At 48.6% G+C, this 12138-nt stretch overlaps 1 pseudogene; it reads right to left on the bottom strand.

The window, feature by feature from the left end:
• Positions 1-1020: 1020 nt before the first annotated feature.
• Positions 1021-10548, bottom strand: LOC119950800 (annotated as a pseudogene).
• Positions 10549-12138: the final 1590 nt, after the last annotated feature.

The raw sequence follows: 12138 nt of genomic DNA, 5'->3' as shown, positions 1-12138 counted from the left end.
CGGGAGCACCAGCATGTACTGGCGTCATCCCAGCGCATGCGCAGGGGGGTTCTTCTCCGTGCCGGCTATGGCAGACCGTTACACCAGCCGGCGAGGTGGGAAAGAGTGCCCCCATGGCACAACGGCCCCCGACAGAGCGGGGCGCAATTTCCGCCCCCGCCAAAAAAAAGGCACCGGAGAATCCGGCAACCAGCGTCGGGGCGGTATTCACGCCGCCCCCCCCCCCCCCCCCCCCCCGACCCAGCGGGGTGTCGGAGAATCCCACCCCAGATTCCAGAAATCAAATATTACCGAAAAGAGACTGGTATCCTCCAAAGAGACTGTCTTATTAATGTATATACGTATGGGTAACATATTGGTGCAGGTTAAATTTAGTTGGGTCTGTTGTTGAAGTGTGTAAAAGAAAAGTTGTTTGCACTAAAGGAGTAAAGAGGGAGGGGGTTAAGTATTCAAATAATACTGCCTGCTTGTGGAACATCAAGTGATCAGTCGTGATGTCAGCAGTGTGTTTGTGTAGGTGATTGGTGTTATCCATCTTACACTGCAGAAGCAACTCCTGTTAGTAAACCCGGCAGCGCATATTACAAACTTAGAGCGTGGCGGCACCTCTACTTCTTTTCCTCTTTGTGGCTAACAACAAAAATATAACAGGAATAAATTTTCATCTAATTTTATATTCATTTATTTTTCCTGACTCTATTATGTCTTCCTCCAGCCCGCAGTCTCCCTTTGTAGGTTGTGTACAAGTTAATCCGTGTTGCCAAGATGAAATGAGAAAGTGTTATCAATCTGTCAATCCTTTCCGAGTCCCGGCCGGGTGAGGTTTCCCGTGTTGAGTCAAATTAAGCCGCAGGCTCCACTCCTGGTGGTGCCCTTCCGTCAATTCCTTTAAGTTTCATCAAATGGTGACAGAGCGTAAACATTACCAACTGTCAGGAATGATCCAGCAGATTTTATCCCCACCATGTTCTGTACGAACCAAACTGTCAGCATTCACACTGATCAACCACACAAATCAAATCTTAGCCATGCTTTCATTTTATTGGCTATTTCAACATTCCACTTCTGATTGTACAATTGAAATCTCTGTTTGGGAAATCAATACATGCTGCCATTGTGTTTTATTCTTTTTAGCCAATTTTAACCTATTTTTATATCCTTTAGTCTTCCCTCCCTCTCCACCTTTCCACACACAACAGCAACTCTTGGGAGAACAGAATAATATTATTTGTTTAGTTCACCAGTGGGGTCAATGTTCCTGAATGAAGCACAGAGAATTAGAATAATTACAATGAGATTATTTGAAAATTGTACACACATGTGTAACGTGCTCCATTAGAAAAACCTGAGCAGAGTATAAGTGAAGTGAATACCAGAAGCTGTCTAGGGATTAGAGAGTGTTAATTCATCTTTCGGCTCAGCATTAGTTGGGAAAGTCATTGTTGACCGAGATGGAAAGGCGTAATTCACAAAGAGCACTTAGATATTCTTCATTGTCAGGGTCCAACTCCAAGGCTTTTTCAAAGCTTTCAACAGCCTCGCGCTTCTTCCCATCCAGTTGGTGCATTAAGCCAAGAACACCATGGGCCTTGCTGTCTCTTTGGATTCCTGAGAATTTGTCTTTCTGATATTGACTTCAACCACTCACAGCACCTTTTTCCTTCTGTTGAGTTAGAATCGACTTTCATTCCTTCCAGAAAATGGGTGATGGCGTTTGATTCCGATTTCTTCTCACGCAGTTCAAACAATCCAACATCTAAACATATTTCCTGCTTATTTCTTGGAGGTATATCTTTCGATTTCAGTAGGTTATTGTAGATCTCCTCGACATTTTCATATTCTTCATTTAATGAACAGATTCTGGCATAATCCAGCTGTGCCCTAATAAATGTTAATGGGCGAGGTTCAAAAGCCTTTTTAAAATGATCCTTACACAGTTCAATCAGTTCAGCTCTCTGTTGAAAAGCAGGGTCACCAGGTCTTTTGCGACATGGCTTTTTGATCAGTGACAATACTTGCTTTCTGTAACACAGACCAATTTGATGGTGTAAGATCGTAGAGTGTGGGGTCATTTCCAATCCTTTCTTCAACAGCTCCACCGCTTTTTCCACATCTCCTTTTAATCTGTAAAATTTTGCTGCGTAGCGAAGCACATGTGGGAGATCAGGGGACTTCTGCAACGCTTTTTCAACTAATTCCAGTGCTTCCTCAATTTGATTGAATTCGTGTAGTTTTAGAGCTAACAGCACCATGGCTTCACCGTGATCTGGATCAAGCTCCAGCACACGTCTAAACTGCTTCATTGATTGAGTGGATTCACATTTCTCTGGGGTTCCAGAAAATGTTTCCAGACGAGACAGAACAATCGCATAGCCATCATTCCATTCAACATTATCAGGATCTTCCTCCAAAGCCTTTTGGAAACATTCCTTTGCTTCTTCATAATATTGAGCAGCAGATTTCAACAGTGACCAACCCTTCTCCCCGTTTACTGCAGGTATCATTGCTGTGTACCGAGAGGCATCAGGAAATTGTTTGCAAATCGTCTCCAGTTTGTCGAGGTAGGACTGAGCCTCTGTCAGTTGTCCCATGTGATAATATATCCAGGCATAGTTTCCAAAGGTGATGATGATTCTTTTATTAAATTTATCTTCATGATTCTCCCTCAGAAAATTTTCAGCTTCCTTTAAGTTTTGAATCGCCTCCTCATAGTTTCCTTGCAGACAGTTTACAAAAGCGAGCTGGTTGTAATACCTGGGTTGATATTTCTCATTCGTCTGAATTGAATCTTCTAATCTTTGCTTCATGTCATCCAAGTCAATATGTTCTTTCTGTGGCCCCCATGTGAAGTGACATTGAAGCTGTTCAAGCTTCTCTTTCAACAAATCCTTCTCTTGGTCACTGCAAGAGAAAAACAAACCCATCAAAATCCATCTCGGACTAACTGAACTACTTTTCCAGCCCCTCCATCCATTTTTATTATCCAAGACCTTTTCCTGACTCTGGGACTCAATGACCCTGAAACCTCTGGTCACACAATTATTACCTCAGAAAAACCTCCCAGCAAAATAAAGGGATTTACTTCATAACCTTGTCTGTTTTTATACTTGTCTTTTTTCTGCTGATAAATGTATTATCTGGTGAACGTTGAACCTCTCACAAAATGTACAGTAAATCTTAACCGCCTCAATGCCCAATTGGATGAAGAGGAGCTGTAGCTGAAGTTCTCAATCTCCTATTGGTTTTGCCAAGTACATCCCCTTCTCATTCTGCTCTGTAGGCCCCTCCTCACCGAGACTGCCTGCAGTCCCATCATTGGCTCCACTCAAACTTGACACTGCTGAGCCTACAGAGCTGCTGGCCTGTCAATGGACTGGCTGCTCTCTCAGGTGGGACCCTGCTCCCGAGTTAAGTGTGAATTCTCACCTTAAGACAATTAATGATGCTACTGATCCAAAATTTACACAGAGAAGCCTGGAATATCTGGGGTGGACTCCCCCTGACCTTTAAGCTAGATTTTGGGGGCAGTGTCGGACTTCCATTGACTCTGGTCGAAGAAGGTCACAAATGTAAAAATGTCATCCAAGTGTTCCAGTCCCTTCATGATCGAGTCCCTTTCTATCACCTTGAGTCCTATAGTCTTCTGAGAACTCTGCATTCATCTCACTCTAACCTTGTCCATGTGCTATTTCACCAGACTGCTGACTTCAGCCAGAGAAACTCCATACTCCTGACTACCCTTCTTAAAGTTTACTCCAACATATAAACTAGCAAAGATTTTTGTCAGTCCTCTAAGTATTGTAGTGATATTCTGGTAGCAATGTACATGATGAATGTATGTGAATGTAGTACAGTCGTTTCAACACTAGATGTCCCATTGTCAGATGATAGAATTAGATTCCCGTTTCTTTCTCAGAGAGTGTGATCCAGGATAGTGAACAGACAAGACGTAGAATAGCGAGAGGGAGAGAAGTTCAAACTACTTTATAATAATATTGTATAGTGAGATAGTCATCTGTATTGTATTTTATTTCTTTGTTAGTTCAGTATTGGAAAAAGGACTCACAATTATTGTTTATATTATTCATTAAATGGTTCATCTTTTACAAGAAGACTATTGATGACTTTATCATCGGCTAGTTCAAAGAGTAATATATATATATTTTAGATAAGGGATTATTTAAAATATTACAAGTATTTCCTTCTTTTCCTTTGAATGTATTATTCTCTGATTACGTTCATGTGAAATGCCTTTCGGACAATTTATTACATTAAAGGTGCTACATAAATGCAACAAAAACAGAAATTACTGGACAATCTCAGCAGGTCTGACAGCATCTGTGGGGAGAAAAGGAAGTGTGGATGATTCTTTGTCAAAGCTGGAGAGAAGTGGAAAAGAGGTCAGATTTATACTGCAGCGGCGGGGGGGGGGGGGGGGGGGGGATAGGTGGAGATAGACAAAGGTGTTGAGGACAGAAGATAAAAGGAATGTAAATGGTTTTGTTTTAGGCGAGGAAGGATGCTGATACTCAAAGTAATTCACTGATTGTGAAACACATTGGGACGTTCCTGTGAGGTGTGGTAAGATGTTACATCAATACAAAATCTTCCTGTTCAATTCCAGTCGATTCACTTCATTGGCCCGGGACATCCCAACTCATTATCTACTCCAGCTGCCTCTTGTTTATGTTCTCCCTTCCCCCCTCAATGCTCGCTGTCATTCTTACCCCCTCACCAGTTCATGGTGGGTTTCTGCTTTCAGTTCAAACTATTACACCTGTCTCTCCCCCCCCCCCCCCCCCCCCCCTCCCCAAACCTACCGACCCTCCCTCACACTCAGTCTCTAATTTCAGAAAGTGCTTTTCCTTCTCCCCACTTCAATCTGGCACACCTCAGCAACATTCCATATAACATTCACTCTTGTCCACCCCAGGTCAGGCTGTGCTCTCCCTGTGATTTATAGCTCTGATTGCTTTAGTTTATTCGGTTCAAATGTAAATGCTGAAAATCAGCATTTTATATTAAAAAACTCCTCCTAGGTTACTGTGGAACACAGAGTAAAACTTTCTCTCTTCAAAGACTGCAAACGACCTGGGGCATTTGCAGAATACACATAGAAAATTCACATTTCACTTTGAACCTTCAATGGAAGCTGAATGTAAACAAAATCCCATTTTTATTTGAATTAGTCCTAATATGACCCATAACCGGATTATTTTGTCTCATGTCATCTGCCCATCATCAATCAATACTCTCTAATTCCTCAGGATAAGGAATCAGCATCTCCTGCGATACTGAAACAATCTGTACCCATGCTTAGGAAGACCTGGGTAATATTCAGACATGAGTTGATAAGTGGCAACTAACGATACCCATCATTCCGACTGGAAACTATGGGTACGATGCAATGGATTTGCTTCTAAGTGTGAGAGCGAGCGGATTATTCGGGTATTTCTTGATGGCCAACCCAGTAACGCAATCACCGGTATCTAATGTTAATTAGGACACTGAATGATGCCCTACGGACTTTATGACGTAAAGGTCTGTCCCGCCAGCTGATTCACCAGAACTACGCCCAGCAGCTCGCCGGTATCAAGGGGGAGAAGCACTGAGACTGATCCTGCAGAGCAAACCTCAGACAGCACGCAGCCATGTCACCACGTAGACCAGCGCCTCAATTCGGTATGCCAACCAGGCCAGGGTCATGAAAATGGTTGAGTCCGGCATGGATACCCTGTTTCGCCGAGGGGGTTGGAAGGTCAGCCATAGGACCGCTAAAGCCACCTGGTAGACAATGGCAGTAGCCGTCAGCGCGGGTAGGGTGACCAGGAGGACCAGCACCCAGTGCCATAAGAAGCTCAACGTCCTCCACTGAGCCATATGGGTGATGTTGGCATCTGACCCCTGGCACTAATCCTGCCTGCCATCCCTGCCTCCCCCGGTGACTCTGCGCCTGGCACTAGCGCCCTCCCACGTGCGATACTCGCTTGGCACCACCCCCTCAGCACAACGCCATGCTCTTTGCCCCAGCACATCCTGGCGCCCACCAACACACCTACCAAGGTTCGGCAGTGCTGACCATGCTTGTTCCCCCGTCAACCGCGAAACTTGCAACGTTCGTCTCACGATGCTCCCCCTCCATGTTCCGCAGGAGAATGGGCGGGAGAGGGCCCAGACAGGCGGCCGGTTGCCAGACCTCTGGGGCCTGACTCCTGACGAGAATACAGCCCTTGAGATTGCGTCGGTGACCGAGGACAAATCGGTCACCGATGTCGAGCTTGGTCTGTGCCACAGAGGTGAGGGTCCACCGACCCCACCCAGATAACCTGTCACATATGAATTGTTCACGCCAGCATGATGGTCCTTCCCTTTCACTGACCACATGTCCTATCTCCCGCAGGATCTCCAGCTGACGGTACCGGCCAATTCAGGGTGCTCCCCCCCCCCATCTCCCCCCTCCCCACGCCTCCCCAGAGAACACCTCATAGATTTCATAGAATTTACAGTGCAGAAGGAGGCCATTCGGACCATCGAGTCTGTACCGGCTCTTTGAAAGAGCACCCTACCCAAACCCACACCTCCACCCTATCCCCATAACCCAGTCACCCCACTTAACACCAAGGGCAATTTTGGACACTAAGGGCAATTTATCATGGCCAATTCACCTAACCTGCACGTCTTTGGACTGTGGGAGGAAACCGGAGCACCCGGAGAAAACCAACGCACACATGGGGAGAACGTGCAGACTCCACACAGACAGTGACCCAAGCCGGGACTTGAACCTGGGACCCTGGAGCTGTGAAGCAATTGTGCTATTAACAATGCTACCGTGCTGCCCTTCAGAAGAGAGCTCTGAGGATGCCACCATTGATGCATCACGGCTGTCACCCCCACCCTCCACCAGTGCAGAGACACACACCTCGGTGGGCGAAAGGAGGGGACAGGCATCTGGGGCACAATTTGGTGAGCATCGCACAGTTGCAATGCACATCAGGTGGAGGCAGGAATGACCGGGGGAGACAGCAGTCAGAGGTCTGCTGGATCATAGAACCCAGCTGGGTCCCAGTCAGATGCTGAGCCTCTGGACCAAGTTTACCCGGAGTTGATGCTGTCAATAGGGTGTGGTTGTGAGATTCAGAGGGGAATGTCAACAACACTCCAGTGGGTCCATTGCCAATTGGAGGAATCGCAGAGGCTAAGGGCGCAGGAGATTGTGCCGACAATGCACGGCACCAAGGCCAACACTACCTGGGTGGCGACCGCAGTGAAGAGCCTGGAGCATGACATCAGCAGCACGAGTGGTGATTCCAAGGCGTAGCTCAGTCAGTGACGGCCATGGTTGAGCAGCTCAACAGCATGTCCCAGATACTGGGAGACGTATCCAGTCTCAGATGGACCTTGCTGGGGCGCTGCGGAGCTTGACCGAGTCTCAGGTGGGCATTGCTGAGGTGCTCCAGAGCAAGCCCCGGTCAGTGAGGGGCATTGTGGAGCGCACCAACACCATGGTGTGGGCATTGGGAAGCGGCAGGGCTAGCAGAGCCAGATAACGCAGTGACAGTCGGAGCTCAACCCAGCGACCCCTCTATCCTGAGGTGACCCTCAGGACCCTACGTGCACTGATAGGGTGGAGGGAGCCCTGGAGGCCAATCCAGAGCTTCCCTACAGGGGACGGTGGTGGTCACCAGCTTTCGCCAGTCCACCCTCCCTGACAACGCCACATCTCGGCGTCAGCGTGCGGAACAGGGTGTTATGGTGAGGCATGTGCCCTTTGACCCCAGGCCCTCCAGAGGACACCCACCAAGGGCATCAAAGGACGTAGGACGTGGTAAGCAGCAGGCTGCCTCCACCCCTGATGTGCATCCTGGGGACATACCTAGATGGAGTGGTACAGCACAGAGGGGAAGGGGGAAGGGGAAGTAGCGAAGGGGTAGGGAAGGAGGGTGACAGTTGGGTATGGTTGTGGGGGGATGGTAGGTGGGTGAGATGGGGAGGATGATGCGATGACGGATTAAGCCACGTCCTATGAGAAGCAGGTGAGGATGAGGGCCTCCCTGGTCCTGCGGTCATGCTAGACCCTCACCGCCGCCTGTCCTTCACCCCCCAGTTAGTCTCACGGTTCCTCCCTGGGCTCAGGCACCAGCCCTTCCTGGCTCCTCCCCATCTTTCTCCTCAGTGGTGGCCGCATGTTCCTCCTCCTCCGACTCCAGCACGTCACCCCGCTTTTATGCCAGGTTGTGGAAGGCACAGAATACCACCAGAGCGGTTGAGGCATCGGAACCCCATTTTCAGCAGTCCAATGCACCGCTCAATGTCAGCCCAGGTGGGCCTCTACATTGGTCACCGACCTCTGTACTGCCGTCACCAGCCAGGACCTAAGTGGGTATCCTTTAATCCCTTAACCCCCAAGAGCCAACCGGTCACCCTGGGATGTCCATCGAAGATGCTGGGACTCTGCGAGTGCACCAGGCTGTAGCTGTCATGCGTACTCCCTGGGAAGCATGCACACAAACGTACAAGATCTCCTGTTGGTTGTCGCACACCAGTTGAACGTTCAGGGAGTGGAGCGCCTTCCTGTTAATGAAGGGCGCTCCCGCATCACCCGGTGCACACAAGGTGACATGCGTGCCATCTATTACTCCCTGTACCTGGAGCATCCCGGCAATGGTGGAGAATCCTGTCGGCATCTTGTTAGGCCTAGTCCAGGTAAAAGTTTACGTAGTCGGCTGCCCGGTCAAACAGGGCATCCTTGATGTCACAAATGCACTTGTGGGCTACAGCTTGTTAGATGCTCCACATGTCCCCACTCGAGCCCTGGAATGATCCCGAGGCGTAAAGGTTCAGGGCTGCGGTGACCTTGACGGACACCAGGAGTGGGTATCCTCCTCCTCTACATGGTGCCACGTTTAAGGACATGGCACAGGTGCTGCACCATCACCTTGTTGATGCGGAGCCTCCTGCGGCTCCAACATCAATTCACAAGACCAGCGATGCCTGTGTACCTTGGGCCGCTGCCGGCCTCCTCCGCTGGGTCACCTCCCTGGACTGATGGGCATCCTCAGGTGTGGGGCGAGGCCCTGCACATGGGCTGCCGCCTCAAGCCTCTGTCGACGCTACTTCCACCGCCTTCTGGCAGGCTGGTCTGCCAGCAGTACTGCAAGGGCAGCTTCTGCGGAGTCCACAATATCATCCATTATGTGATATCTGGAATGAATTTGAGAGGGTGAGCGACTAACAATCAGCTATGGCTGCCATTCCAGACCCGTGGGTCCATTCATGGCAAACCCATGGGGATCCACTTGAGAGCTGTGAAGTGCTCACAATACTGGAAATGCCAATTCCTCATTAGCAATAGTCTTCATTTGTGCAGCCAGAGACTGCCACTGTCAGTGGGAGTCAAAGTGACCTTCACCATATTGCCATGGAATCCCTGCACTGCAGAAGGAGCCATTGCCCAACGAGGCTATGCCGACCCTCTGAATGAGCACCCTACCAAGGCCCATTGCCCACAATATCCCCGTAACCCCACCTAACCTTTTGGACACTACGGTCAATTTAGCATGACCAATCAACCTATCTTGCACATCTTTGGACTGTGGGAGGAAACCAGAGTACCCGGAGGTAACCCACACAGACACAGGGAGAAAGTGCAAACTCCACATAGTCACCCTAGCCTGGAATCGAACCCAGGTCCCTGGCTCTGTGAGGCAGCAGTGCTAACCACTGTGCCACCATGCCGCCCCTGATGACGGATGGGGCTCTGTCCTGGATGTGTTTGGTGGGACAGACAGGCAGCAGCTGGAGCTGCCTCTGATATGGGTATATGCGATTTAGAGGATGGCACAGTGGACTCACGGGCACTGTCTCTCCTCGCTCCTGAACCAGGGGCGACCACTCAGCGATGTCGGCCCACCATTAATGGTGTGGAGATTGGAATCAATTGTTGATTATTTGTTTCTCGTCAGGCCTTGGCAGGATCTGGATCTTGCCAGTGGAAGCGGGATGGTTAGAAACAAATTGGCACTCGACGTATTTACCGATTTCAGCCTCTCCCGCAATCTAACTGGCATGCTCGTTTTCACGTCCGCCGCAACGTGGCCAGTAGATTGCGCCCAATATGGCTCTCATTATAGCCAGGCCAAAACGCTGTACTCCCTTCCTAACAGCACTGTGGGTGGACCTACATGAGACCGACTGCACAGTTCACAGGGCTCACCGCCACCTTCTCAAGGGCATTTCGAGATGGGGAATCAATGTTGGCCCAGCCAGCAATGCTCACACCTCCAGAATAAAGAGAAAACAATCCCCGTTCTCTGTGATTGAACTGCTTTGTAATGTCTGCTATTTTATTTCTGAAAACAGCTCCTTGTTTAACAGTCTACAGATAAATTCCAGGACTAAACTTATTCCAGTGAACCTTACCTCATAGTGCTGATCGAATGAAATGTGTTCTGAATTCCTTTCACAGTTTTAATTCACCTTTTATAAAGTGATTGAGGAGAGTATTTGTTGTGTTGTTTTCCAGCTCTGTTTTGCTTTCCTGCAGTGAATTGCTTCAAATCATTTCCTCAATGAGAATTGAAACTGAAACTAAAAAACGTAGCTCTGAAGCATCATGTCTGAGCAGGAAGGAATGTTGCCAATACAGTCACACTGTGGTTTACCACAGAAAGCCAGATTAGTATAGAAAAGAGTCACTTGGCCGTTTAAGGAAAATACCTGTATCCCCTGGATTACATGTCGCTGACATGTGACCGTATTTCCTGGATTACATGTCCCTGACATGTGATCGTATTTCCTAGATTACACATCCCTGACATGTGACCATATAGCCCTAGGGGCAGCACGGTAGCATTGTGGATAGCACAATTTCTTCACAGCTCCAGGGTCCCAGGTTTGATTCCGGCTTGGTTCACCGTCTGTGCGGAGTCTGCACATCCTCCCCGTGTGTGCGTGGGTTTCCTCCGGGTGCTCCGGTTTCCTCCCACAGTCCAAAGATGTGCCGGTTAGGTGGATTGGCCATGATAAATTGCCCTTAGTGTCCAAAATTGCCCTTAGTGTTGGGTGGGGTTACTGGGTTATGGGGATGGGGTGGAGGTGTTGACCTTGGGTAGGGTGCTCTTTCCAAGAGCCGGTGCGGACTTGATGGGCCGAGTGGCCTCCTTCTGCACTGTAAATTCTATGATGATAATCTATGATTACACGTCCCTGACATGTGACCATATCTTCCCGGATTACACATCCCTGACAGCACTGTGGGTGTACCTATACGTGCGAGACTGTGCCAAGGCAAAAAAAAACTAACGGCACTGAAGCAAGTGGAGAAGAGCTCTGAGAAGGAGCACGCAATGTACTGCCTGAATGTAGTCTAGTTAAATAAGGCAGCCTCCATTGACATCTTGCTGTGTGACCTGTAAACCCTCAAAATTAAAAGTCGACACCGGAGCCTCAGTGACAGTTGTGGGGCAGAAGACCTTCAATTCACATTCACGAGGGAGCTCAAACTTTAGATTTGAGCAGCATGACGATCAAGCTGTCAATTTACACGGGAAACACCATGAAATTACTTGGGACCACGAACACAGCATTGGCTTATAAACTCCACACAATCATCCAAGGGCCTGGCACTGTGAGGCAGCAGTGCTAACCACTGGGCCTAATGTGTTGGGTAAGCTGGGTCTATGTGGACTGCGTTTGGGACAGTCGAGAGAGAGACAGGTTTCCAACACTTGAAGAGATGCAACACAATTTTATTGAACAACTAACTATAATACATGCTTAACTGTGGGTTGACACTATGCTGACTTGACTGGAGACCTGAGGCTAACCTGACCAGACTAACTGATTACCACATGGTGTTTGTACTAGTTGCAGCTCACGAGTAGTGTCCAGCGCGCTGCTCTAACCTGGCTAACTGAACCATCCTTGAGTCCACCATCTAACAGAAGCTGAGTCTGGGTGTGCTCAGTGAGGATTTTGATTGGGTTGAGTCCCGTAATGTATGCAAAGTATTGAACAGCCCAAAAGACTGCAAGCAGGTGTTGTTCACAACCATAAAATCCTTGTTCTACGGGGTCTAAAACTCTGGAAGCATATGCTACGGGACCTAATCTGTCATGGTGTTCTTGTGGGAAGACTGCT

Source organism: Scyliorhinus canicula, chromosome 16 (genome assembly GCF_902713615.1).
Source record: "Scyliorhinus canicula chromosome 16, sScyCan1.1, whole genome shotgun sequence".
Taxonomy (NCBI): domain Eukaryota; kingdom Metazoa; phylum Chordata; class Chondrichthyes; order Carcharhiniformes; family Scyliorhinidae; genus Scyliorhinus; species Scyliorhinus canicula.
This window is presented reverse-complemented; position numbering and strand designations above follow the sequence as displayed.